Raw genomic sequence first — 25,000 nt, 5'->3', positions numbered from 1 at the left:
ACCACTGCTTTAAACAAAAAAAAAAACATCTTAATACAAATGTCAGTTGGACCTTCAACAGTTAAGCCAGGCCCCTGCAGTGTTCAGTGTTTTATACATGATCGTTTCATGTATTTGCAATTTGGCGACCTGTAGCGTAGTGGTTAAGGTACACGACTGGGACCCGCAAGGTCGATGGTTCTAATCCCGGTGTAGCCACAATAAGATCTGCACAGCCATTAGGCCCTTGAGCAAGGCCCTTAACCCTGCATTGCTCCAGGGGAGGATTGTCTCCTGCTTAGTCTAATCAACTGTACGTCGCTCTGGATAAGAGCGTCTGCCTAATGCCATTAATGTAATGTAATGAGCGGTTGTGCTGCAGAAGTGCATTTCTGCATGGCCTCTCACGGCGCCCCGTGCTGGACTCAGCTGCCTTACAACGAATGAACGGTGCGAGAGGAGGGGGGGAAAAAAAACAACAACAACACACGGTCTGTGTTAATGTGTCCCAGGGCTACACGGTGACACAAAAACGTGTCTGTTCCCCGAGGCTCAACCCGGGACCTTTTCGGGGAAATGTAAAGGTCACTGCGCTGTGTCTTAAAAGTAAAAAAGCTACAGAATTTCAGAGAAATGCATTGGTGTAATTCCGTTACGTTGGTTACGATCTGACCGTTTCCCCCCCCCCCCCTGTGCACTGTGGCTACTCTTGTGAGGGGATTTTGCCTGGACAGTTGAAAGCTCTCTGCGTTAGGGCGGTGTTCTGGGTTTGCTGAGGTACACCGGTTGTGACTGGCTGAGTGTGGGGCAGGTGTGTGTCCCAGGTGTGTGTCCCAGGTGTGTGTCCCAGGTGTGTGTCCCAGGTGTGTGTCCCAGGTGTGTGTCCCAGGTGTGTGTCCCAGGTGAACGTCTCAGGTGAACGTCTCAGGTGTGTGTGTCCCAGGTGTGTGTGTCCCGGGTGTGTGTCCCGGGTGTGTGTCCCGGGTGTGTGTCCCGGGTGTGTCCCCCGGGTGTGTGTCCCAGGTGAACGTCTCAGGTGTGTGTCCCAGGTGAACGTCTCCGGTGTGTGTCCCAGGTGTGTGTCCCAGGTGTGTGTCCCAGGTGTGTGTCCCAGGTGTGTGTCCCAGGTGTGTGTCCCAGGTGTGTGTCCCAGGTGTGCGTCCCAGGTGAACGGGGCAGGGCTCTTTGTTCCAGAACTCTCACCTGGGCACTCGAAGCACTACTGTTCGTCTTGTCGAGTCTGTTTAATCGTGACGCACGGCATTGTGGGTAAAAATAAGCTTGGCCTCATTATGGACTGTGCACTCCAAAGGAAAATGAAGTATTCTTTACCCTTCAAGGCCCCACACACGTGCTGTGGAAAATGTTCATTTTATATATATATATATATATATATAATATTTTATTGACTACAGTGTGGCAGTCAGAGAATGTCCATCTGCAGCCTGAACTAAGCTACATAATTATGATTTTAAAAAATTTGATTATAATTTTTATTTATTTTTATCTGGCACAGAAAACACCAGGTCCCAGGAGAGCGGTTGCATAAGGGGGGCGGCTGACATCTGGAAAAGTGGAAATAATTATGCATTTGCGTCAGACAGACAGACAGACAGACAGACACACACACACACACACACACACACACAGACACCCACCCACAGACAGACACACACGCAAACACACACACACACACACACACTCACACCCCGCTGCCTCCGTACACTTGTCTCTCATTCACATTTTCTGTCACACTCTCACTGTCTCATGCATGCATGCTCGCACGTATACACACACACTCACACACACTCTCACACACACACACTCACCCCCACTCTCTCACACACACACATAAAAATAAACACACACACACACTCTCACTGTCTCATGCATGCATGCTCGCACGTATACACACACACTCACACACACTCTCACACACACACACTCACCCCCACTCTCTCACACACACACATAAAAATAAACACACACACACACACTCTCACTGTCTCATGCATGCATGCTCGCACGTATACACACACACTCACACACACTCTCACAAACACACACCCCCACTCTCTCACACACACACATAAAAATAAACACACACACACTCTCACTGTCTCATGCATGCATGCTCGCACGTATACACACACACTCACACACACTCTCACACACACACACTCACCCCCACTCTCTCACACACACACATAAAAATAAACACACACACACACACTCTCACTGTCTCATGCATGCATGCTCGCACGTATACACACACACTCACACACACTCTCACAAACACACACTCACCCCCACTCTCTCACACACACACATAAAAATAAACACACACACACTCTCACTGTCTCATGCATGCATGCTCGCACGTATACACACACACTCACACACACTCTCACACACACACACTCACCCCCACTCTCTCACACACACACATAAAAATAAACACACACACACTTTCACTGTCTCATGCATGCATGCATGCTCGCACGTATACACACACACTCACACACACTCTCACCCCCACTCTCTCACACACACACATAAAAATAAACACACACACACACGCTCACTGTCTCATGCATGCATGCTCGCACGTATACACACACACTCACACACACTCTCACACACACACACACACTCACCCCCACTCTCTCACACACACACACACTCACACACACTCACACACACTCTCACTGTCTCATGCATGCATGCTCGCACGTATACACACACGCTCACACACTCTCTCTCACACACACACACTCGCACACTCGCACACACACACACACACACACACACACACTCACACTCACACTCACACACACTCACACTCACACTCACACACACACACACACACACACACACACACTCCTGTATGTGGTATGTGCACAGGTGGTCCTAATACTCTTTCTGACGTGCATTGTGTTGCTTTAGTGTCAGGTTCCCTGTCTGCTCCTTGGAACACAGCCTTTAAGTATGTAACTCTCTAGTGTGGGAACAGGACAACGTTTAAAATGTCTTTTAAATTCGATTATTGTGCTTATTTAGCAAAATGAACTGCAAATTCCACTGCGATTTTGTAAATTGTGATATTTGCAAACAAACCCAAAACTGTTCATTCTGCGTGACAAATCTGCAGCATATCATTAGGTTGGCTATAAGTCAGAAGTCAGTCTTTCTCCACTGAGGGCCATTTCCATCATCAGCCCTTAAGCTTTTCATTCACCCTGTACACCGTGACATTGATGGAATGCTCCGACCGCACAAATGTTTTTTCTGTGAGCTCTGATGTGGTCGGAGCGCTATGTAAAAACGGAAAGGAGGTTTTGGTTTGGCTTTGGTTTAAGTTTTAATGAAACCATACAGCTGTGCCGTGACCCAGAATGCCCGGACTCCTCTCTGACGCACGCACGCATCATGAAGTTCAGCCAAAGTCGGGTCAGGACGGATCCTAAATGAACAAATGACATCCTGGAAAGTCACTGTCTGACAGATGCTCAGTTATACTGCAACGGTACTGTAAGTTAATACATCAAAAGAAATTATGCATGGCTGCCAATCGCCGTGTGTGTGTGTGTGTGTGTGTGTGTGTGTGTGTGTGTGTGTGTGTGTGTGTGTGTGTGTGTGTGTGTGTGTGTGTGTGTGTGTGTGTGTATGGGAAGCATCAGTTGTACAGCGCTTAATAATTTTCCAAGAAATTCTCCCAGTTGTGGGTTACATTTCAAAAGAGCTAAGACTTGTACACCACAGATATAAACAATGACGTGTGTGTCCGCGTGCTTGGACATAGGGCTATTCATTATAATTTCTAGAAATTCACTTTCGAGTTGACTGCATTCAAATATTTGTTGCCAACAATTAAATAAATGCTGGTGTGCGTGCGTGCGTGCGTGCGTGTGTGTGAATGAGAAGCATCAGTTATACAACATTTTGGATAAAGGCACTATATAAACAATTTACCATTTATACTGTTCCCAAACTGTAACACATCAAAATAAATTGACAGTTGTCGCATTTGATTTGAGCCAAGTTTGCTTTGGCCATCTTGCAAAAAAATCTCTAAAGCACACAATGAAAGTTCCTGTTCAGCTCCCCTGTATGCACTCTCGAGTGTGTACTCGTCTGCACACTTTATTTGAAGGATCCTACGCAAGAGCTATATGGCACATTCATATGCACCACATCAGCATTCATAAGCGCTTGTGTAGATCACGAATATTATGTGATATAGAACGTTATTTTGTGAAGATTCTAATGCTGATGTAACAATCACTGCTGGTCATGGAGTGGGACACTCATAATTTTGAATGGATATTACAAAAAAAAAAAACCAAAGGGTTAAATTGAATTTTTTTTTTTTAGAAAACCTTTAATCGAGTAAATGAAAGCTAATTTAATGTTTACATCTGCCACACGAATGTAGTTCAGGTGGAGTTTGTAGCGGTCTCCTCTGACTGACCTCTGACCTGGATTCCGCCACCTCTGTGATTCATCTGTGAAGCAGAAGCTGATTTTACAATCGAGTGTGGTGATAAAACGTCTGTTTCTGACGCGCATCGCGTTACGAGGGAGTTTCTGCCAGCAGCGTTTATAGCCACAGCGCGCTGGTGTCCAACCAAACGTCTGATTCCAAAACCAACGTGTACTTGGATTTCTCTTCTTCGGCCAACGTTATATCGTTTCTGAAAGCTGCGCTCGACGGTGGATTTATTAAATTGCGTTTAAAAAAAGACTTGTGTTTAAAGTAGAGACTGTTTACATTTGAGATTGTTTGTTCACTCAAAAAAAAAAATCTGTTTTGTTTAAAATGGTTTTTTCGATATGCTTTTCTGTTTCTAATTTAAAAAATGTGACTTTCATTTAAAAAGTATTTATAATTTTCCCAGAAATTCTCCCTGTTGTGGGTTACATTTCAAAAGAGCTAAGACTTTTACACCACAGATATAAACAGTGACGTGTGTGTCTGCGTGCTTGGACATAGGGCTATTCATTATAATTTAGAATTTCACTTTCGAGTTGACTGCATTCAGATATTTGTTGCCAACAATGAAATAAATGCTGACTGAGATTTTAAGGGTAGGCCCTGAAACAATCAACATGTATTTGAGTGTAAACATGCGACAGTAATAAGCTTTTCATTTGACCCGCTACAGTAAGTTCTTCTGGTTCACCGCACACCTTGTGTAAATATGTAATTTTGGTTAGCATTAGCGCACCACACAGTAAATGACTGTGTGGTGTGCTGATGTTTATTCTAGATATTAAATGTTCAGCTGGTTGGATTGTTAATGTTGGACGTATTAATGATAAACCTTTGGGTCCACCTCTCCCCATCTGCCACGTCTGTAACTGTTGTGGCTTCTGACTGACGTTTCAAGGAGCAAGGGCGTTCCATTTGCCTAATTTACGTTGACACTGTTGGGACTGAAAGGGTTCAGTGTGGAAAATGACCCTATTCTTTTCCACGTCTGCGTCTATTTGCCAGATTTGTATGCATGTGGTCTGAGTGTTTCTAAAAGTTTTGAAACCTATTAAATACGGAAATATTAACCATTTATCAATCACATTTTTATTTTTCAAGGTTGCCCTAACCTAATTAAATATTTGATGAGAAATAAAGTAATTGCACTTATCCTAAATGTTAAATCAATACTGTGAGTTACATCTGATAAATCATGCTCAACTGGTGTGTAATTACAGGAGCTGGGATACAATAAGGGAGAATATTCTGGTATCTAGACCAATACAACACTCACTACAACACCTAAGGAATAAAGAGTTCTAGAACGCTGACATTGACTGATGTCCAACTGTTAGTCAATGTTCTGGAATGTTTGAGTCCGTATTCTAGAACTCTTTGTTCATTAGGTGTTGTAGTGAGTGTTGTATTGGTCTAGATACCAGAATATTCTCCCTTATTGGTCTAGAACAAAAACCCTTTTCGGATGAGATTGGACACCCCTGGTCTATCGAGTCTGTGCTGTTTCTAACAGCGGAGCCTCTAGCCCAGGGGTACTGTGGTCCCCGAAGGGCCGGTCCACGTGCTGGTTTTTTTGTTCCAACCCAGTTACTGTAGTTGTAGTTTTCTGACAGCTCTGTGAACTACGCTGCTTCTCTTCTGCACTTGAGAACAGCAAAATTGTGAGGATACACTTGTAGTCTGTGGCTGTAGATGGTGCTTATGCTAATATCAGATCAAGATATGATTGAGCTGATCAAGGACTTAAGGGCAGAAGTAGGCACAAAATCCTGAAACGGGTGGGCCCTTGTTGCCCCAGAGCTGAGAGAGGCCAGGGCTCCCTGTTCTTAAATGGTCTGAGTGGAACAACTGACCCAGGATCAGTTTTGCTCTGTAGCAGGACTGGGAGCTCAGACTAGCAAACGTGTTCTTTTCCTGACGCAGTCCCACGGCTGAGCCGCGCTGTGGGGTGGGGAACTGTGAGGCTAACCGTGTCAGTGGCTAATATGTGACTTTGGCTAATTTTGACACTTATGGCTAACTGAGCCACGGTGGCGAAACAGGCTAAGATGCAGTGCACTTGCGGTCGCAGTTTCCCGGACCGGGGACCGGGGTTCGATTCCCGGTCCTGCCAAACGCCAATTTTGTCCAGCTCTTGAGGAGCGGCTTAATTGGCTCGCTGCTTCAGAGGGGAGGGGTCGCCGCACAAGAAGCACCTCGGACGCCTTGGAAGAAGGCGTGTCACTCTTCCTCGGCTGCTGAGGGACGGGGTGTGGGCGGTGTATCTAGTACTAGCGCTAATTGGATTAGATGGGGTACAATTGCCTATCAAATTGGGAGAAAAAGGGAAAAATCAGAAATAAATGTAAAAAAAACAAAAAAAAAAACAATGCCAATTTTGACCATCTGTGACCACGGCTAATTTTGACTCTGGCTAACTGTGACCGCGGCTAAAGTTTGTGGCTAACTATAACTGTGGCTAATTTTCAGTTTGTGGCTAACTATGACTGTGGCTAATTTACAGTTTGAGGCTAACTGTGACCATGGCTAATTTTGACTGTGACTACCTGTGACTCCACTATTGCCACGTTAACCAGTTTGTCTCAGTTAATCCTCAAACCCTTCAGCACACAAACCCTCCGGGTCCCAGTCATGTACCTTAGCCGCTAGGCTACAGGCTGCCCCAGTCATGTACCTTAGCCGCTAGGCTACATGCTGCCCCAGTCATGTACCTTAGCCGCTAGGCTACATGCTGCCCCAGTCATGTACCTTAGCCGCTAGGCTACATGCTGCCCCAGTCATGTACCTTAGCCGCTAGGCTACATGCTGCCCCAGTCATGTACCTTAGCCGCTAGGCTACATGCTGCCCCAGTCATGTACCTTAGCCACTAGGCTACAGCCTGAAAACCTACAGGACGGTAGATCTCTAGGAACACAGTTTGGCAGCCCTCCTCTACAGTCTCCACAGTAACCAGCAAGCACCAATTCTCTCACCGATGTTACCTGGCAACCTGGGGTTGCCTTCACAGATGTGGTCGTATGGTAATATGTGTTTAATTCTGTCATTTTTATATTCACATATAAAGGCAAAAAAAGATATAAAAAGTTTTTGTTGCAGCTGGCATTAAAATCAGCTGGCATTGACAGTCCATCAGGTTTTCATTGGTGGTTAATCACCATTTGTCACTGAAGAATGATTAAAATGATAGCGATACACTTACTGAACCAGTTGTCCATTCACTGTTTCTTATAAAATGACGTTTCGAAAAGACTGCTAAAATAAAAGTTTTTTTTAATGTATTTTTAATTGAACCTTTATTTATACAGGGTTGGTTAACTGAACAAACATGCCCATTTACAGTGACTCTGTGTCCTTAGCTGATGATGATGATGACACCTGAAGTGTATTACGCATCAAATCTTTTCTTAATTCCCGTCAATTCACCAAGGCCTATGTGACGCGTAATTTTGGTGGATGTGCAAGGTTTGTCGTCAGTGACAATCTTAACAGTTAATTGTTAACACATCACCACGTCTACAGTACTCTAGCATATCGTACGCCACACGAGCATTCAAACCACAGCAAGGTGACAGAGCACACGTCTAATCCACCGAGTTCCTGTAGTTCTGCTTTCAGTCGTATCATTTCAGTTATAATAAATAAAATGTATTATTATTATGATTATTAGGGAGCACTTTTCATGATACTCAAAGACACTTAACATTATTCATATAGACATTGTTTATTAACTTTGTATAGACAACAACCTTGCCTTCTGCTGTATGAAGGATGCTTCACAAATTAGTCATTATTATAATTCATTTATTTTTGCAATCGTTTCTGAGGGAAGGGTTTAGGTGATGCCATATTGGAGCAACGCTCCTTCACCGAGAGAACGCGAGTCCTCTTTCCCAAGATGCTCTTTAACACTGTTTGAATTTACCAACAGACAGATAAACGCAACACTGATGTGATGTCATACAGGTGGAGCAGCAGTCGTGTGTGCTCCTTGTGTGATCAGTGTTCTAGAGCCCATCACAGTACATTGTCATCACAGTTACACGCGCAGCATTCCATTCACAGAAAGACACTGGCTGTGTTCGACACCGCATCCGAGCGTACTGCTCCTACTAAATCTCAGGTTGGCGTTCGTTGAAATGTTGTTTGTGTAGTGCGCCAAGTGTGGTTTCGAACACAGCCACTATCGATGTGAACCGACACATTGAAACCAGCACATCTTTTGCCAACACGTCTTCGGTGTCATAATAAATACCATATTCATGTTTATTATTCATTCTTTTTGTCATTCTGTGGTTTTTTACCATATCAACAGTTCTCATGTGGCATATGCAAGCAATGTCAAAAACCAACTACTAGGAACTAATAAGGTTGGTTCACAAATACCCACAAGGCTAAACCGTAATGCTATGTTGGGAAATGAGGGTTGGGGCTGGGGCAGATGGCTCCTTTCTGAGAGTATAACTTTTTGAGCAAGCAGGGTTTTTCCACAACGCAGGCGAGATGTGCTGCGTGTGCAGAGGGGCTTACTGTTGGACAGGGCAGTGACAGGAGTGTGTGTGTGTGTGCGTGCGTGCGTGCAGAGGTGCGTACTGTTGGACAGGGCAATGAGAGGAGAGAGTGTGTGTTTGTGTGTGTGTGCGTGTGTGTGTGTGTGCAGAGGGGCTTACTGTTGGACAGGGCAGTGAGCGGAGAGGAGAGTGTGTGTGCAGGGAAACTTACTGTTGAACTCGTGAGAGGAGAGTGTGTAGAGGGACTTACGGTTGGACAGGCCAGTGAGAGGAGAGGAGAGGCGGCTGTGTGGCACTGCACCCCCGCAGATGCTTTTTGGGGTAAGGGCTTCCTGGCTGCAGGCTGAAGGAACAGCAAGCCCAGACCGCAAAAAGGTCCGCAGGGGGCGAGACGTCCGCCCTCGCTTCTGAAACGGCAAACACACAAACCAACGCGTGACGTTTTTTTATTTTTTTATTTGTTTTTTTTAATATATATATAAACCGACCCCCCTGTTTTGTCCGGGCGACATGGCTCAGGCAGTAAGAGCAGTCGTCTGGCAGTCGGAGGGTTGCCGGTTCGATCCCCCCGCCCGGGCTGTGTCGAAGTGTCCCTGAGCAAGACACCTAACCCCCAAATGCTCCTGACGAGCTGGTCGGGGCCTTGCATGGCAGCCAATCGCCGTCGGTGTGCGAGTGTGTGTATGAATGGGTGAATGGAGAAGTGTCAATCGTACAGCGCTTTGGATAAAGGCGCTATATAAATGCCTGCCATTTACCATTTGTCCGATTTCTTTTGACCACAGACCGAAGCAGACGCTGCCCGCACCGCTCCCGTGAATGCTGGGCTGCGCAGCCGGACCGACTGCAGGACAACAAACTGCGCAGACAGCCGGCGTCCAATCAGACGGCAGACAGGGTAGGCAAAAAACCCTGTGACCAATCCCATCATCCCCTGGGGCAGGTCATAGGTCATCCTAGCTCAGTTCCTACCCGTGGTCTCTCCCAGCTCATACCGTACCTGCAGTCATGACGGAAGTGTCCCAGTCTAGCTATTTACAGGTGAGCTTACACCTAAAGTTCAGTGGGCACTCCTCATCATTCCAAGCAATATTTTCTGCCCAAGCTAAATTGGTAACTTCACACAGTAAAATGTTAAGAGCTTTTGTATATTGCAGGACTTAAAGTTCTCAGGCACCATGCCTGATTTCGAGGCATCGAGCAGTTTAAAATTCATATAATACGTAATTCAATACATTGTACACATTTCCTCCTGGACGACTTTTCAGGCTCACAAGTGTTTTCTTGCTTTCGTCCTTGATATTGTACTCAAGCTGTTGCTGGTTTTGAGTTTAGTCTCGCAGTGCATGTCACCCTAACAGAGGAGTGAAGCGTGTGGAATGTGTGGGCCTCAGTGCTTCACAAGTTTTACTTTATTTACACACACAATGCTGTGCAGAAGTCTTTGGCTGTATAACATTCTGTACAGAGAAGATTATTTAAAAAAGAATTAAATGACAGGTCCTAAGTAAATGTACTATACATTTTACATTACGCTTTAGTCATTTGCCAGAATAGTTAAAAACTGAATCAAATCAATATTTTTTGTGACCACCCTTCGGCGTTAAAACTGCATCACTTCTCTGAGATAGCCAACGCTGTCCTGCAGTTCTATAAGACAATCAGCAGGGAGGTTGTTCCAAGCATGTTGGAGAACTTGCTACAGTTCTTCTGCAGACTTTGGTTGGCTCCTTGCTTCTGATCTCAGACAGCCTTGATCAAGTTTTTATGTAATTAGTCAATTGCTTACGGTAATATGTTACTTAAAAAAAAATATAAAAAAATACAAAAATGTCTCTGTAAAATTAAATCTTTTGGAAAATGAATATTTGGAAATCTCAAATGTGTTCTTTTATACTAACACACACAAATAAATAAACAAAAATATATATAATAAAGGTCTAGGGTGCCTAAGACTTCTGCATAGTACTGTACGTTTGTGACCATTCGATAGTGGCTGTACTTTAATTTCCACTCCATTCAGAAAAAATAGTTACAAAAATGTGATTTGTGATTTTAAAAATGCCCATTTACTTTCCACCAACATTTGAAATGAATGGTCTGAATTCACTTTGAATTAAAAGTTTAAATCCACCTCCTGAACTGTCTGTTTTGAAAATCAACTGAACTCGACTCTGCTGCCTTGCGGAATCTCTTCGGAAGCTGGAGGTAAGGAAGTTTAAATTTGGATTAATTTCCTCTGAAGGTTTACAGGATGTCACCTGACCTGGGCTACACATTGGACTAGGCCAGGCCCATAATACCTGCAGCCCGGAATTCATCTAAGTGCACAGATGAAAGATTATATATTGTATATTTATAGTATAGCCTAGCCTGTTTTCCTTTTTTCAGTTCTTAGACTTCTTATCAGAAAACTTAATTTGCTGCTACGAAGGAAAACATGAATAATACGCTTCCATGAATATAGAATTGGTCCGATACTAACAAGAGAAAAACTGTGTGCTGTGGCTGTACGCTTTATACTCTGTGGTCCGTTGCCTTTTTGAGTGCACATCGCATACTGAACATCACCGGGAGTTAAACTGTCACAGGAAAAGTGCTTTACCTTAAGAGAGGCCGGCTGGTCGACTGGAGCCCAGGGGGCCAGGAGGTGGAGGTGCGGTCCTTTTTCACCTGTGTGGAAATGGACAGGAGTTACTATGTAGCATGTAGCATGTTATCCACCACCAATGGCAGCGATAGCCGGAAACATTAATACAGTCCGAAAAATTGTGAGGTCAGAACGTTTTTCCAAAATAAATATTAATAGTAATATATTGTGATTATGCGATTTTAGGAAATTGAGAGGAGTGTTCACATTCAGGTACAGTACCTGAAATCCAACACCACCCTGTGGGTTTTTCCTGACAGAATGCACACCTTCTGCTTTTAAAAAAAAAAGTGTTTCACGGCGTAGACAGGCACTCTGTGGGAACTCATCAATAATGAACGGAATGGCACTGTTGAGCAGCCCTTGCTTTTCCGGGGTTTCATTGCGTTATAACTGCATTACGGCGATGGGGGCCACAGGCATTAATGTGGAGTGAGTGTGTATATAAAGAAAATGACTAACGCTCTGCTCAAATGCGGCAGTCCGATTACGGACCAGGCGCAAAATGGGTGGATTAAATAGGCCCCATCACTTCGGTCCATTGCATTCGCACCCCTCGCAGACTGATTGGGTGGTTGGGTTCGTATTTTTACCGTTTCGCTGTTGCTTTGGTGGAAAATGTCCTGAAGACTTTTTTCCACAATAGTGCACTGTGAAGCACCACCCACCCCCCCACCTCAGTGCCCCAACTCCAGCCACTCAAATTCATCACGCAAATAATCTAAAAGACCCGGGCGTTACACACGCGCTTGGAGTTCCATAACAGGAACGAAGGCCGGGGGGATCTGTTTTACGTGGAATTACTGCGTGTCAATTATTCAGCCCTCTAAGGACCGCAATGACTTTGTGCGAGGCTGTTCCATTCATCCACATTCACACTTTTCCTGACGTCCGTTTATTTATTTTTTTTAAACACGCTTCTTTAAAATGTGAAACAAATTTCAATCGCCAATCAGGCGTGAGTGTTACGTGTACGAGGGCAGCTCGGCTTGTTCTGGAGTACTTTGCAAGGCGGTCACTCCGGGCTCTTATTGAGACAGTATATGGGCTTGTCACCCGTGATGACCTCGGCTGGTGATCACCTCTAAGCCCCGCCTCGTCCCCTACTCTGCTCAGATCACGCCCGCACACTAGCATACTACTCATACTAAATTCCAGGCTCGTTTTAATTTATAATTTAGTATGAGTAGTTTGCCAAGTATGCCATTTTGAACACTTCTGCAGCACGGGCGGTGGCAGGATCTCCTCACCCACGGCGGGAAGTGGATGCAGAGCGCGCCATCTTGCCCGGCTATTTGGCGTCTCTGCTGTGGTTCTGTCAGCACCAGTGCAGGAGTTGGGGCACGGCTGGCACCGGCCTAGCGGAGGAAGTGTCACACTGCAATGCCTGCACCCCCCAACCCTCCTAACCAAGAGCCACAAGGCAGCTAAACACTACAGTAACAAAAAAATACAGTGTAGAAACCTTCTTCAATCTGCCCCTGTGGTGTTTGGAAGGGGGGGAACTTGACTTCAATCTTGTGCTGTACTGGAGGCCCAAGTGTAGAAATCTCAACAATGGCTGAATACTTGTTGCTGATTACTTGTGGCCTAATTACACTGACATGTTTGTAACATACTGTGTGTGGTTAAAGTTGTCGAATTGTTTTTTTTCTTTTGCCCAATAATTGAATGCCAATACAATGTTGAATTGGTGTGGAAATATCCCTGCGTATGGCTACCGTTTTGGGGGGAATGGCAGCAAAATATTAATTTCTTAATTTATTAAAATTATATTTCATCAAGAGGAATTTATTAGATTCCAGAATCAATAAGATGGCCTTTTGCATATTTTGATTTGCACGTTAAATAAATGCTCCAATTCCATACGACCAAAGCAGAAGGCAGCGGGCAACTAGACTAGGTCCCAACGCACTTACCTCACCAAGTGCGTCATATGTGGAATTGTGTCATAATTTTTCCTTTTTTTCCTCCATCTCCCTTTTGTGCCGAACAGCTACTACGTATTTTACTGTCCTGTTTTACTACGTATTCACGCGTCTTGTGATCCAGTGACGGGTCTGTTATTTCATAATGATGTTAAACATAGCAAACCGAAGAAAAATAGCCTGCGCTAGAGACATTTTTTTATTTATTTCAAATGAATTGGAAGATGTCATTTTGACGTCCGTGCCGTGCATGTGTAATTGGCACTTCATTAACCTACGGAACACTGCGAGCCTCTGGGGCTATAGGGGCTTTCATGAAGTTGTCTGTCGCGATTATTAGCAGAATTTTAACGCCATATGTAGGTGGATGTGTGAAGCTAGCCAACAACCTATCCAATGGAGGAATATAGTGCATTTGATTGAGCGAAATGCAGCCGAAGTGTGGGGAGAGCTGTCCGTGGTTCTGAAACCAAACTCCTATTAGCCGCTGAGGTAAACGCCCTTTACCTCAATGTATCCACCGGCAAAAATACAAAACATTTGAGCTTTAGTTTAGTTTATTGTTGCTATTATTGCCAAGACGAATCTTCATTGCGTTTTATAATTGAAATGTATGTAAAAAAAAAACAAAAACGTGCACGAATTAAAAATTCATCGGGGGAAATTGAACGAAGCCGACATATGCACACGTTTATTGATGTGTTTGCATTGCCCCACACACACGCCGTTGTAATATTGGTCCCTGGCTGTGGCGTCTGTGTTCACGCCGATATAATAGTTTGATCATGTCCACTCCACTCTTTCGCCAGTTGCTATCCGACCCCTTCCTCTCCTCTCTCGAAAGGCTTATAGCAACCATGTTCATTTACAGAGAATGATTGTTCCAAGTTAAAACAAGCGGTCAACGGCAAAACGTATGATATTTCTCTCTCTCTCTGGCACACACACGCGTATATATATATATATATATATATCTGACATTAATGTTTGACATCGCCAAGTTGAACCGACGAAAAACCTGGTATCATTCATCATTTGAAAACTAAGATTAATTAATTATTAAAAATTGCAGTTTTCCCTATTACAAGATCACGTGCACACAAGCCGAGCAGAACCGTGTGGCGATACATCATTAATAGTAATTTCCCACGAAATGTTTTCTTTTCGGGCACAACGTGCAAGATTTACAAACGAAACACTCGGAGGAGGGAGGGGGGTCGGAAATACACCAGCAAAGTGCTCTAATAACTAAAATTGTCAAAAATAAGAAAACATGTCCCTTCTCCCAAAGTCCCATCCCACACACTGCTCGCACACAGGAATGTGACACGGAATGAAATGAGGTAAAAATGCGTTGGTTTGTTACCTTTCGTGCGTGAAAACGCTGGACGGTTTCATCGCGGCTCGTGAGACGGTCTTCGCGAGGAAAACAAGTGCCTTCCACTGCCCGCGGAAGCCTTGCCATCACAGCCGAGAATTCTCAATGGCTGTGGCGCTCAGGCGAAGACTACCTCTCGGAAACGGAATGAACGAATTGCATTCGGCGCTTCGCTTTATTTTTTAACGCAAAAGCTCGGGAACATAGAATAAAATCTTGATCTCACCCCCCCCCCCCCCCGCAACCAGTGATCCGGGGCACTGTGTATATTTTTATAAAAATTCCTGGGAGCCAGCGGAAAACACACCCCTTGAACATAGATTTTTTTTTTTTTTGTTGTTTCCTCAGCCGCTCATGACAGCGGTTAATATGTTTCGTTATGTATTCTTTTTTTTTTTTCTCTCGGTGCATTTAAAACACATCCATTTTGTCCTTTCTCCGTTTGTGAAAATACTGCAAAATCTAATGGAAGCACTCAATTCCTCCAGTCTGCTATTGACCTGCATTGACGTCATTGCGTCATCAGGTTTCCCCTGGAAACACTGGTGGGTCCGAAAATAGTAACACATTAATTCAGCCCAGGCGAGGCTGGTGCGAGTGACTATTCGTATCAATCCGTAATCCTTCATCTGATTTTTATTTATTTATTTATTTATTTATTGTATTTATTGCATTTATTTATTTTTTTATTTTTATTTTTTTGTTGCAATACATAGCTCCAAGGACAAGGTTGATCACGACTCGCGCGACTATTTTAAGAAACCATCCGATTTCGAGAGTGAGAGCGAGCGAGAGAGAGAGAGAGAGAGAGAGAGAGAGGGAGAGAGAGAGGGAGAGCAAAAGCGAGATGGGGGGAGGGAGGGTGGGAGAGAGAGAGAGAGAGAGACCTTGGTTTGTTTTATTCCTTGCCTGCAATCAAAAATTGTTGTAGGGCGAGAAACAGCGCCACTGGGATAAAAATAGAACGTGCCTAACCGTCAGCTGTCAGGAGGAGATCCTGCGATGCACAAGTACCCGGCGCGGAATTCCTATCGGCCAATGCTAGCGCGAGACAGGGGAATCGTTTCAGAATGTGAGGTTGAAGACTTACTTTTAATTGACATCTTTTTCGTGTCGGTTGAGAATAACACTGTTATTCAGGATGCCGGCTCGTGGTTTCCATATGAGCAAAGCAAATCGTGACTTGAAAATGTAGCCGTCTGTTCAAAATTGTGGAGGATTTATCCAGAGTATATTAATAAATAAATCATGAACGGTTCGTTGAAGGTGGTACCCTGGTCAATGACGACGCATAATAGCTGTGAGCTGGAAGCTTAAATGGCTATTATTTTCCAGTGTATACGCCACATGCATTTCATTCATCCATGCATCCATTCATCTTTGAGCGTGTTCATTCGGTCGTCGTGTCTCAAACAGTCATTCATCCAGCCGGGACCATCTCTGTGCCAATTAAATCGAGGGATTACGCGGCGAATAGCTACATCTGAATAAGCTTAATCGCATCTCCTAGAGAAGTGTAATTGCCTGCGCATTTAAAATGCTTCTCGTATCGCTTTCTTAATGTAAACGGATGCCCCTATTCGTTATTTTGCAACGCAATTGGGCGACAGACGTCCCAGCTTGTGCACGCGCGCCACATACTGTACGCGAACACTGCGTTCTGCCGCGTGACTGAAAGCGGCCGCCGGCTAGCGACAATTCTGTGGCCCTATTCCGCGCTTTTAAAGGACGGCTTACGCCTGTCGTTGCCCATTGTATTGTTTCTCGTTTAATTCTGGGACGTTTGCCTTCCAAAATAAAATTTGACATTAGAGCGTGAACTTCGGTCCAATATTTATCTGGTGGGATGCAGAACATAGTGGCGAAAAAGTATACGTGGAAGAACGCCCATTTTAATAGCGGAGACCCTAGCCTGCAGAGAGCTTGGAAATTCACGACAATTTCTTGAGATTAGCCTCTATTTGTTTAAAAATTGTTTTGCAAATTGTTTAAGCCAATCAAACGGAATGAGGGATGGATATGAACACCAAGTCTTGGCAACTATTGCCATTTGTGAGGGCAGGGCATTTTTACTTATACCTGAGTTAAGGGGCATCATTGCAGATTGCAGTTTTATTTTGCATCCTGATACGACACTAAAAGTGGATGGAATATGCGGTAAGGATGTGTTAATGGCATTGAACAAACAACGGGTCATCATGAACATGCAAGGAAGCAGGTAGCACTGCCGCCTCACAGCAAGGAGGTCCTGGGTTCGAATCCCGGTCGGCCAGGGCCTCTCTGTGTTGAATTTGCATGTTCTCCCCGTGTTTGCGTGGGTTTCCTCAGGGTACTCCGGTTTCCTCCCACAGTCCAAAGACATGCAGGATTGGAGAGTCTAAATTGCCCGTGGGTATGAGTGTGTGAGTGAATGGTGTGTGTGCCCCGCGATGGACTGGCGACCTGTCCAGGGTGTATTCCTGCCTTTCGCCCAATGTATGCTGGGATAGGCTCCAGCCCCCCTGCGACCCTGTTCAGGATAAGCGGGTTAAGATAATGGATGGACGGATGGATGGATATACGTCGCTCTGGATAAGGGCGTCTGCTAAATGCCTTTAATGTCATGTAATGTAATGATCAGCCCGAACCTTTGCAATATTGCTTAGCATCAGATTAACCAAGTGGCTGAAACCGGGCTTCTTCTCTGAAGCTCATTTCCTGGGCGTGCTGAGAGACGGCGCTCTCTAGCGCCACTGCGGCTGGCTCCAGTATAGGTCATCCAGACCCGTTTTCAATGTGGAGTCAATGGTACAATTGTGGTCAATATACAAACTCAATTTTCTCCCAAAAGAAAATGTAGTCACAATCTGTGTTTTTTTTTTTTTTTTTTTTTTTTTTTTTCCTCATCTAATGCCTCCCCATGTGCCGATTTTCTTGAGCTTATTGTGTTGTGAGGACAGTACTTTGTGGACGAATCGGGGACAGATCATGTCACTCTTATCCAGAGCGACGTACAGCCAAGTGCACACACTTAGTGGATGTGCCAGGCTTCCCTCCTGCACATGTGTACAAGTCTCCAAACTTGTACAACACGGCGGTGCCTGTAAACATGAGCTCCGCAGTTTTAAAACACTTTTCACGAGCCCTCAGGGGGAGATAGTGGGTGACGGAACGGGCACCTGGTCCGTATTTTTCTACGTGCACATTTTCTTCTCGTGTACATGCAGGGAGAAGGCCGTTTACTCGCTGATTTCTTGTTGGTAGGCAGCACATGTGGACACACCAGGGTGGACTAGCACATTTAGTAAGAAGCTTGGTACATTCATTTGATAAAGTATGGGGCTAAGCTGGTGGTGCACTCTGCAGGAACTTAGCGAATCAGTGCTTCAATCATGTGGAGGATTGCTTGTGTGACTAGTGTTTAGGACTTATTTTTTTTTAATTGAGCCTATTCTTACTACCCCTGAATGACGTAGAAAGCCTCTTATTGTCTGTTCCAGAAACGCATCACAAGTTTCTCTTCAGCTACATACATTGTGTTTAATACATTGTACAAACACATGAGTTCATTAACAAATGATAATCGGCCAAAAAATCAATGGAACTTGATTATGAACATACTGTACATGGAATTTTCAGCGATTTTTCACGAGACCTGTCAACGGATGCCTGGTAATTACGCATGAAACGCATGATCTAGACACACCATATTCACCATCAGTCACGTGTTTAGTGATTTATCCAATGAATCGCACACAGCAGGTTTTACACATTACGCCAGGGGTCACTAATCCTGTTCCTGTCGGGTTAATATTGGCTTCTTTGTTTGCTTGGCAGCTTCTGATCTCAGTTAAGGCCAGTTTATCATCTAGCATGCAACGTTTGGTTTATGCTCTGGGCGGGCATTTATACGGTATATCTTTGCTAAGGAAGACGACTGCTGTCAGTCGAGTGACAATAGAACTTTCACAAACATTCTGGAATTTCAGTTGAGCGACACTCTCTCGCTCGACGATAAACTGCCCTTTATTTAATAAGCTCCGCCATCTATCTTGGGTCAGCCCTTGAAGGTGCAAAGCCACCAAAGGCAGTACTTGATGAGAATGGTTTTTAACTGCATAATTCACGCTGGCACACCGAAACATTCCAAATAACCTACACTTCACAGGGTTCGTTGATAAATGGCAGTGGGAGACTGATGATTGTGTTAATTAAAGTAAAAAAAATAAAAAAAAAGTGTTAAAGAAACTGGCTTGCTCAGGGCGGGATTGAACCGGCAACCCTCCGACTGCCAGACGACCGTTATGGGGGAATACGGTCTTGCGTACACACCAGCCCTTTGCTCTCCCACTGCGGCGCATCACCGCCTCTGCGTGCGGAGTTATCTTCCCACAGAAGTAATAAGCAGTAAGCATTGCTTATAGCCCCTTAGTGTCACGTCCTTTGCAAACGGCCTGCGGGGCCAGCGCTAATCGTACGGCCGCAGCCTCCTGGGCTGAGGCTCCGTGCCATAAAACGTGAGAAACGCCGTAATGTATCGCGGTGTCGCTCGGCAGCGCGAATGGCATCTCCGGCCGCGGTGTGAAAAATTAAGCGGGCTAAATGAAAATGAGATCTCAAAAGCCAACGTGCCGAAAATAGTCTCTCCATTCAGTGGGAAGATCGCGGAGAAATGAGTGCGACCAACAGTCCCCGTCAAATTATAGCGAAGTCGTATTTCATTTAAGCTTCGCCTTTGTGTTCATGAGGCTTAGCAGATCACAGCCTACAGAGAATTTTATGTGTCGCTGAATCATGTTTCCCCCCCTCTTTTTACTTCCAAAACAGCGCACAGTTTAATTTAGGCGCATTGCGTTTGGGCCACACTAATGCCATATTATCTTGAGTGAAGAGAATGGCTTTGTGCTAATCCTTGTGGTGTTTTTGTCCCGCGCTCAGATACAAACAGCATCAGTAATGTTCGGGTCCTGTCACTCTTCAAGTTTAACCACTTCCTTTTCTATCATGGGTGCGTTCCAAATGTTGTCCCCTCCCCCCCCCCCCCCCCACCCCCACCCATGAAATGTAGTTCCCGTTTGCAGTTTCACGACAAACTGTGGTCTTAATTTCTTAAATGGCCCAATTGTTCACTCAACTGGACTTTTATTGCTTGCTGTATATATATTTTTTGCAAATGGAAGCAAGCAAGCAAGCATGCAAACAAACAAAACAAGAATAAACCCACGCAACAAAACGTTGTGTTTTAATGAAGAGCCGAAGAAGAATATTAGCGCACTACGTTTTGGAGACCAGACTGATAAATTGTTGGAATAAATTTTGACCAGTGGACCTCAGACTGCCACATGCTGGAGGCTGTGGGGGTTCGAGACCGCAAACTAGCATACTTCTCCTACTGATCTTCATTGAAATGTAGTATGCTTAGTATGCAGTTTCGAACACAGCCTGGGTCTAAATCGGTAAACTTCCAGCGAATGGCTGGTCTTCCCAGATCAGGGTTGAGATCCACTGGTCAAAATGTATACCACCCGTTTACCAGTTGAAGCACAGAAGCTGTGGAAGGTGACTGGAACAAAAAGGTGTATATCGCTAGGGTTCCAGTTTGAAGTCCGTCTCAACCCGTGCGCCTTCCAGTTTACTAAATGACAAATACTTATTGTGCAGTGATGGATATTTAGATATGGTTTGTGTCTATTACGGAGTTTCCTGATTGAAAGGAGCCCTTAAACACAGACTGTTACATTTTTTAATTAGTTAATGTGTTTTATTGTTCCAGGGTTATTACACGCAGGCTTTCAGTGCAGGCTTGGAGCACTGACACAGTTCATAGATGTTCAGAAGCGTTTGTGTGTGTGTGCGTGCGTGCGTGCGTGCGTGCGTGCGTGCGTGCGTGCGTGCGTGCGTGCGTGCGTGCGTGCGTGCGTGCGTGCGTGCGTGCGTGCGTGCGTGCGTGCGTGCGTGCGTGCGTGCGTGCGTGCGTGCGTGCGTGCGTGCGTGCGTGCGTGCGTGCGTGCGTGCGTGCGTGCGTGCGTGCGTGCGTGCGTGCGTGCGTGCGTGAGGACTCAGGCTGGATCAGTAGGTAGTAGGAGCTCAGCCTGCTTTCCCAGAAGGCTTAGCGTGGCTTTTCTGGCTTAATGTACAGGACCTGGAACTCCCACCAAACCGGGCTGGCCAGTGTATAGAACCAGCGCACTCACAGAGCCATTACATTACATTACATCACTTTACATTATTGGCATTTGGCAGACGCTCTTATCCAGAGCGACGTACAGTTGATTAGACTAAGCAGGGAACAATCCTCCCCTGGAGCAAGGCAGAGTTAAGGGCCTTCCCTTTCTCAAGGGTCCGACGGCTGTGCGGATCTTATTGTGGCTACACAAGGATTAGAGCCACCAACCTTGCGGGTCCCAGTCATTTACCTTAACCACTACGCTACATACAGGCCACCCAGAGCCTTATGAAGCTCTTTCTCTCATGTGAAACCAGAACACTCAGAGCCTCAAAGATCTCTCATGTGAAACCAGCACACTCACACAGAGCCTGATGAAGATCTCTCTCTCATGTGAAACCAGCACACACACACAGGGCCTTATGAAGATCTCTCTCTCATGTGAAACCAGCACACTCACACAGGGCCTTATGAAGATCTCTCTCTCATGTGAAACCAGCACACACACACAGGGCCTTATGAAGATCTCTCTCTCATGTGAAACCAGCACACTCACACAGGGCCTTATGAAGATCTCTCTCTCATGTGAAACCAGCACACTCACACAGGGCCTTATGAAGATCTCTCTCTCATGTGAAACCAGCACACACACACAGGGCCTTATGAAGATCTCTCTCTCATGTGAAACCAGCACACTCACACAGGGCCTTATGAAGATCTCTCTCTCATGTGAAACCAGCACACACACACAGGGCCTTATGAAGATCTCTCTCTCATGTGAAACCAGCACACTCACACAGGGCCTTATGAAGATCTCTCTCTGTGTCTCAGCAGCCTATAGGTAATTCTGGAGCTGACCGTAAACTCGTATTCTAACAGTCGCGCTCTTGTTGTGCTCTCCTGGGGGGAAAGTCTGACGTCCTGACAGTGAATGGCAGGAATAAGTGCTTATCTGGGCCGGCTGCCAGGTGGGCCGCGCTGTCCCAGGCCGGGGGGTGCGTTTTGGGCACGTCCGCCCCTAAGCCCCGGTCCTGGGCTCCTCTCTTCGCCCCGGGGGGCCCCTGCTGGCCCCCGAAAGCGGGACTCCACCGGCCCTCGGGGGCCCCTGTTGTCCGACACCCTCTGATCTCAGGCTGTGTTAAAGTACAGGATCCCCCCCCCCCGAGGTTGAAAACCAATGGTAATGCTTACAGGGCAACCTGCGGCTTAGTGGATACATGGTTACATGACCGGGACCCGTGGGGGTTGTTTGTTCGATCCCCAGGTGTTGCCACGATTGGATCAGCGCAGCTGTTGGGCCCTTGGGCAAGGCGCCCTTAACCCCACATGGCTCCAGGGGAGGATTGTCCCCTGCTTAGTCTAATCAACTGTCAGTCACTTTGGCTAAGAATGTCATCTAAATAACAAACAAAAAAAACCCAGAGGTTTACGGTCAAAAGCTGCCCCTTAATTTCACAAGCATTGTCTTCGTGGAGCAAAGGCGTCGGTGATCAGATCTAGCAGGCCAGTGTTTTTGGGACGTCCACTTTATAAATGGAGTTCCAGCGGTATTGATACTGAATTTGAGTTTTGTATGGAGAGTCTCCATTCAGGCTAAATCTGGGACTGCAAAACTGGCCCTCTAGTTTTGAACATTTCACCAGTAATTGGAACTCATTTTACATACTGTATCCTTATAGCATTTAAAATGCCGTTTCATGCCAGAACAGCGAATATCACATTCTATATTTTACTAGAAATCATAATGCTGCAGTGCTGTTTGCATTATTAACAAATACTGAAAGCACAATCATATCAAGGCACAATGATATTAATTATGGGATTTTTTTTTTCCACAAACGGATTTTTAAAAACCTAATTTAAAGAAACGCCTTTCGTATGTAAATGTGTAAATGCAGAGGGTATTATAACTTTAACATTAAAATTCATGTATTTCCTGTGAACGCCTGTCCCAGAAGCGGTCCCTTCTCACAGTAATAGAGGGTCCATTTAGCTGATCAGAGCCTCGTTTGGCGACTCGAACGGGAGGGCGAATCTGTTCCCCGCGCGTCTTTAGCGGAGGGGACAGAGTGCAGAGAGGAGGGGCAGATTAATTGAGCGTGTTGCGATCAGGAGATGCCCCCCCACCCCCCCCGCCGGGTTGTAGCGGCATATTTCTCCCCCCATGTTGGGCCATTTGAATCGATATTTAATCTTTTTGCAGCGTTTCCCATTGATTTGCAAGCTATACCCCCCCTGCCCCCCCCTTCCACCACCACCGCCACCTCAGTTTGTTTGGTCTGCAGCAGGACGGAGGGGGATTCAGCCGCTGATGGCGGGGTTGGGGGGGTGGGGGGGTTGGGGGGTAATGGAACTGTGTGTGGCTGAACGGTGTGGGGCACGGGGTTGGACAGTGACGTGGTGGGTCTGTGAGGGAACGCACCTCTCTCAGGGAGAGAGCCTCTCCTCCTCACCACGCCACGCCACAGGGAGACGCAGAGCAGGGAGAAACACAAAAAAAAAAAAAAAAAAAAGCAGCCCTGCTCCTTTAACTGCTGATGCCATCTACTGGCGGTTTTGTGGAACTGCAGGAACTCTGTGTGCTCACAGCCTCCCCTCTCTTTCTTTCTCTCTCTCCCTCCCTTTCACTCTCTCTCCCCCCTCTCTCCCCCTCGCTCTCTCCCTCGCTCTCTCTCCCCCTCTCTCTCCCTCGCTCTCTCTCCCCCTCTCCCTCGCTCTCTCTCCCCCTCTCTCTCCCTCTCTCTGTCTCTCTCCCCCCTCTCTCTCTCTCCCTCTCTCCCTCTCTCTCTGTCTCTCTCTCCCCCTCTGTCTCTCTCCCCCTCTCTCTCTGTCATGTCTCTCTCCCACTCTCTCTCGCTCTCTCCCTCTGTCTTCCTCTCCCTCTGTCTCTCTCCCTCTCACACTCTCTCTCTCCCTCCCTCCCTCCCTCCCTCCCTCCCTCTCTCCCCCAGGCTCTCCTGCCCCTCCCATGATCACAGGTATAATGCCACTCACTCCCCTCCCACCACTGTTTCCGGGTTGGCAGTTGAGTGGGTGGAACAGCAGGGGAAAGGTTCTGCTTGAGGGTGCACTGGGCCTTTTTGTGTCTGCAGAGTGTGAATGCCACAGTCTGTCCAGTGAAAAACACAACCCCCTGGATTCTTATTGACACACCTTTCAAAAACGTCATTTTCAATATTGCCACTTCAACTAGTTTTATTAAAACTCAAAAAGTAGAAACAGAACTGGAGTACTTAGTGGCTAAAGTACGCGAATGGGACCCGGAAGGTCGGTGGTTCAATCCCCCGGTGTGGCCACGATAAGATCACTGCAGCTTTTTAACAGTTTGGCCCTTAACCCTGCATTGCTCCAGGGGGGGGATTGTCTCCTGCTTAGTCTAATCTACTGTAAGTCGCTTTGGATAAAAGTGTCAGAAATATAACTGCAATGTAATGTAATGCATTTAGGGGCGACATGGCTCAGGCAGTAAGAGCAGTCGTCTCATTGGCTCAGGCGGTAAGAGCAGTCGTCTCATTGGCTTAGGCAGTAAGAGCAGTCGTCTGGCAGTCGGAGGGTTGCCGGTTCGATCCCCCGCCCGGGCTGTGTCGAAGTGTCCCTGAGCAAGACCACCTAACCCCCAAATGCTCCTGATGAGCTGGTTGGTGCCTTGCATGGCAGCCAATCGCCGTCAGTGTGTGAGTGTGTGTAAGAATGGGTGAATGGAGAAGCGTCAATTGTACAGCGCTTTGGATAAAGGCGCTATATAAATTCCAACCATTTACCATTTACAGTCGTGTTCCTCCTCACACGTCGGCGGTCCGTGGGGTGGAGTAAAGTGGTGAGTGAACGGTGGCGGATGGGACCCGGGGGGAGAGAGTAATGTGGTGTATTTTGCTGCTGATGTCACGCCGAGCGGGGCGTGCATGTTTTCGTGTGAGAC

At 46.0% G+C, this 25,000-nt stretch overlaps 1 long non-coding RNA gene across 2 annotated transcripts in view; it reads left to right on the top strand.

The window, feature by feature from the left end:
• Positions 1 to 9,878, top strand: part of LOC133118784 (uncharacterized) — a 51,028-nt gene extending 41,150 nt beyond the window's left edge. For both annotated transcript variants that reach the window (XR_009706438.1, XR_009706439.1), the window contains one exon: positions 9,766 to 9,878. This is a non-coding gene — a long non-coding RNA (uncharacterized LOC133118784). The remainder of the gene's footprint in view (positions 1 to 9,765) is intronic.
• The last annotated feature ends 15,122 nt before the right edge of the window (positions 9,879 to 25,000 follow it).

Source organism: Conger conger, chromosome 19 (genome assembly GCF_963514075.1).
Source record: "Conger conger chromosome 19, fConCon1.1, whole genome shotgun sequence".
In the NCBI taxonomy this organism is placed as follows: domain Eukaryota; kingdom Metazoa; phylum Chordata; class Actinopteri; order Anguilliformes; family Congridae; genus Conger; species Conger conger.
The sequence above is the reverse complement of the archived record's forward strand: the minus strand, read 5'-3'. Positions and strand labels throughout refer to the sequence as shown.